We start from the raw sequence: 5,000 nt of genomic DNA, 5'->3' as shown, positions 1-5,000 counted from the left end.
AGAGGCTGGTGGCTCAGTGTAAATGTCACGCGGCAGCTTTTAATAAAGGAATGTTCACATTGTTAGATTGCAAAGCAACGTGAATTCTGTGCTCCCCGCTTCCCTATCCAGATTCGCCCCCCTCCTTCCTGGTTCAGGCATACACATCACACCTCCGCGCTTGTTACAAATATGTTACATATTCAGAGTGATGTGAGCGTGGCGCCAGCGGGAGGGGCATGGCTCCAGCCTCACATCCTCCAGCCCAGGGTTGCCGCGCACCACGATGGACCACCGCCCCCCTAAAATAGGCAAAAATACCCAAATCCAACCTGCCCCATGGGAGCTTCCTTTACATTCTCACGATCGAATCTCAGAATAAGGTTCTATAGAAAACGTGGGGATGGGGTGGGGAGGGAATCTCATGACAGAAGAGTCAGGGCCCCCAGCTCTCGGCCTAGGGAACCCGGTATAAGTATTTTAAATCTTTCACTCGGACACTCCCAAACATTAAAACCCCGACCAATTGAAAATACACACACAAGTGGGGGAAGGGAATAAAAAATCAATGATGCGAGTTCAAAGCGCCGGACTGGGGAGGAGGCTGTCTGGTGCTGGGCGCGGGGCCCAACACGCGGCGAGGGTCCGATCGACCGCGTGGAGACTGTGGTGACACCCGGCAGACATCCAGCCGAGAGAAAGACGAGAGAGAGAGAGAGAGAGAGAGAGAGAGAGAGAGAGAGAGAGAGAGAGAGAGAGAGAGACTGTTAGTTGCGGGCGGGGGTGGGCTCCACACCCTAATCTAGCCCGCTCCTTACGGATCTCCCCTCCCTTGTCTGCCAGCCGCCCATCCTCAGAGAGAAAAATGTGAGCGTGGGCAACATTACGCACCATTAGGGAGACACTACAGTTTTAATGTGGCCTAATTAGTGCCGCTAACCGAGCAAATATTATTATATTGAATAGTGGTAATACGGTGAAAATATTAATGCTTTTGAACTTTGCACAGGGGAGCTGTTCGTTCGGCTCTCCCGGGACACCCCAAGCAAGCTCAGATTCAACAGCAGATGCGATCAGGCGCACCTCCGGGAGAAAAGGAACCCGAGGCCAGTTCAGACATCTATGTGTCATTTCAAGTACGTAAGCCACTCACTCCTTGGTCCAAGCCACACACCACCCACCACTCCAAAGGCCCTCTTCCAAATGAGCTCTCTCTCTCTCTCTCTCTCTCTCTCTCTCTCTCTCTCTCTCTCTCCACACACACACACACACACACACACACACACGTCCACTCATGTCTCTTTCTGCTGCATCCCCTTTCTGAGATTCTAGAATACTGTGGTGGGCCCGCCAGGCAGGTGGGGGCGGGCGGGGGGCTCACTTAATTAGCGTTTAATTCACAGTTCCCTCTTATTACCAAATGTTTTCTCTTGGGATTTTGGTGAAAAACGGGCAACAAACAATTATGAAACGCGGGAGGCTTCTCAAAATAAAGATTCTAAGACTTCCCACTTAGGAGTGTGCAGGGCCTGACCGTGGAGAGGCTCGGTGGGAGGCACCACAGGCTGCTGGTGTGTCAGTCCCTCTATCTTCGGCTCAGAACACTCACCCCTTTCTTAGGGAGCTCCTGGAGACAGAATCTAGGAGGTAGCTGTGTCTTGTCCTTAAAATAGGTCCTCTTTTTCCTATTTTTGGGCCACACCAGAGGAAGGTCCTGGGAATTTTCATCTGGGGTGATGGGTTGGTTGGGGAGGGGGAGGAATGGGACCGCGGGATTCTGGGCGGAGAGCGCCCTCTTTCAGGCTGAATTGCCCCGGCTGCTGGCGAACCGCGCTTGCTGTTGGCTGGCGGGAGAGGAGCTCTTTCCCAGACAAACTCGGTGTTAGTTGCGGCTGCAAGCGTTGCTTTTCTATGCAAACAATCCCTCACTCCCAAGTGGGAGCGAATGCACTATAGACGGCCTTCCAGACACTTGTCCAGTCCCTGGGATCCTGGGGCAGGAGCAGGCGGTTCCACAGGCGTTAACCCGCGAGACCCGGAGAGCTTTGTTGCCTGTCTGGTGGGAGAGCAGACAGAATTTCCCACCCGCCGCGCCGGATCTGGGAACCCAGCCCCGCCTGCGTCGAGGCTGGAGTCTGGGCGGGAGCTTCCAATTTGTTCCAGTGATGGCTCTTACTTAATAAGGCGATTGATTAGTGCTCAAAGTGCCGTTTTAATTAGCCGCTTGTTAATTAACATCGTAAATGAATTTCCCCTTCTCTGATTGGCATTTTTGCGCAGCGCTCTTTTGCTGCGGCCTCTCCAAACCTTTTAACCCCAGGAATTGATATCAGAATTATCTCATAGATGACAGGGTTCCTTGTGTGCCACAAGGCAGCTATTTAAACTTCTCCAGGAGCTGGTCTTCAGTGGATGCTGGTTCAATTTAGAGTAAAATTAAGATTTCTCCCCATTATACTCCAGTTTCTCCCCCACTGCGTTCACACTGTCGTCCTTGTGTTAGAAGAGACCTTTCCCTAGGCCTGCTAAGAGCATCTAGTCTTCCAGAATTTGGCGATCTAGAAAGTGAAGAAAGAGCAGGAGTGGGGATGGAGATAAGGGGTGCAAGTCTGTTTTTAAGGGGGTGCTAGACTATCTCCTGGAATCAAGCCGCAAAACCGGTGTAACCTGCCATGTACTCCAGCAGCAGGTGTGGGGGATCCACGCAGTCAGTTCTTCTCTGGCTGCACTGGGGAGATCTCTCAAGACAACATAGACCTACGGACTGGATTGTAGGATTGGATTGTAGCCCAGTCTTGATCAATTTTGTAGACGGTTTAACCCTTAGCTGTCACAGAAATCTTTCCGTAGCCCACTACTTGGGTTGCACCTCAGGGTCTGCTCTGTTCCTGTGTCTTTCCTATAGAAAACCTTGCTGTCCCAAACACTCGCCCTCACATGAGACTCCCTACCTTCTGCTGAGCTTCCACTGTGCAGAGTTCATTATGACAATTTCCAGAACACACAAAGCACCTGCCACAGAATGCGCATTCAGTACTTTTATTAACTGATACCTAAAAGAATTAACCAGGGGAAAGGAATAAAAAAAGAATGGCTGGTGGGGACCGCCCAGAGCTGGAAATAACTGGGCCTCAGTGGTGGGGGGAAGGTTGAATGCCTTACCAGGAAGACTAGAAGCTGGGGAAATAGGCCAAACCCACTCCTCCAGGGTTTCCTCTGCCGTGTTGGTGTCCCCTGAGTGCCCTGGGCCCCACAGATCTGCCGGCTGGGTACACTCTTCACTAGTTTCCTTCCCAACTTATCAGCATTAATGTTTCGGTAAAGTGATAACTTATGCAAATTTTACAATGCTGGAACTATCTCTCAAAACTTTTGGTCTCACAGAGCAATTACTACTTACTAGTTAACCATTTTAACTCTTTTCTCATAGAATAACTTCGTTACTTTTTATTTAATTTTTAATTATTTTTACCTCTGTCTCCCTGCTCCCAGTATCCACTCTTCCGGTTTCAGACTAAGGACCAGCTGAAGAAAAGACTCAGTTTCGTTGTTTTTATATTTTTCTCTTTAGTAGATGAGTTTTCTAAGCAAATATGCACCAGTATCTAAAGCAGTTGGGAATGTATTTAAAAAAAAAAAAAAAGACTGCAAAAAGAGAAAGGAACTTTGCACGTGGATCCAATCATGAGATGACAAGGTCACGCCGTGGTTGCCAAATCAGCCTTAGATTGCGGAGAGCCTATTTGTGTATCTTGCATCTTTTATAGACAGAGACAATAGCATGGTACCTCGGTTTGGGGTTATTGGCGCCGCCCAGTGGAGAGAGGCGCCTTTGCACCTCATTCCTGTCAATTGGCCCTGTCATAGAGACTCTTCCGGTAGAGAACAGTATTTTCAAGTCCATCATAATTTGGTGGTGAATTTCATCAAAATTAAAATACATTTTAAAAATCTGATGCTCCAATTTAATTGAATATCAAAGTTAGACAGTGAAAGTGGGTGGTGGGATATGTACCACACAGTGTTTTGTGTTTGGATTATTCTTTGAGGTGGGGAAAAAGAAATTCATTGTTGATTGGCATTGGTGTGTCCTGGACAACTTGGAAGGAGATAGATTCTCTGGTGTGCACAGCTAGCAAGTCAACTGCTTTCTGAGCAACAAATTTAAAAATCTCTCCAAATTCAAGAATTTTCTTAATATATAAAAAAGACAATGAAGATTTTGAAGTGGAAGGTCGTTTTAAAATGTTAGTTTAGGAATGCTTTTCTTACATTTTAAACCCAGCGAGGGAATTCGAGGTTAAAACTCAGCGAATGTATACATACTTTCTTGACAATGACCTGAAGCTGCCCCATCTGTAACTGAATTTAGATTTCTTTAATTTTATTTTTGTTTACTTACATATTTTGAGACAGGTCTCTCTACAGAGCCCTATTCAGAAACTCACTATGTAGACCAGGTTGGTCTAGAACTCAGAGATCTGTCTGCCTCTGTCTCCAGAGTGCAGGGATTAAAGGCATGCACCACCACACCCCGCTGATTTTTTTTCTTAAAGATAAAAAGTGAGATATTTTTGCCAGAAAAAAATGCATTTTGGGTGTACTTTATATCTACTCTCTCAAGAAAATAACAGCATACAAGAAACTATCTGGAGAGGGGGACCACTGAGGACAGTTAAATCAGGTCCTTGCTCTGAGGGATTGCTTCCCTAAGCTTGTGGCCTGGCTTCGATTTTTGAGGGCATTTCTGGGACCTAAAATCAGGGGCTTATATTTTCTTCACCATGATTTTTTTCCGAGGACTTAGCTTATAAACTATATAGTCCAAGAAAACCTGATATTGACATTTTCTTTTAAGATATGATTGGAAACATTCACAAGATTTGGATTCACAAGATTGGATTTGCTTTGGAGGTTCGTGGAACACGCCCTCCCATGCTCCTCCCCTCCCCAGGTCTTCCTCCATTCCTCTCTCTCTCTCTCTCTCTCTCTCTCTCTCTCTCTCTCTCTCTCTCTCTCCC

The sequence above is a fragment of the Alexandromys fortis genome, unplaced genomic scaffold, assembly GCF_014885135.2.
Source record: "Alexandromys fortis isolate MF-2015 unplaced genomic scaffold, M_Fortis_MF-2015_v1.1 scaffold_87, whole genome shotgun sequence".
Classification (NCBI taxonomy): domain Eukaryota; kingdom Metazoa; phylum Chordata; class Mammalia; order Rodentia; family Cricetidae; genus Alexandromys; species Alexandromys fortis.
The sequence above is the reverse complement of the archived record's forward strand: the minus strand, read 5'-3'. Positions refer to the sequence as shown.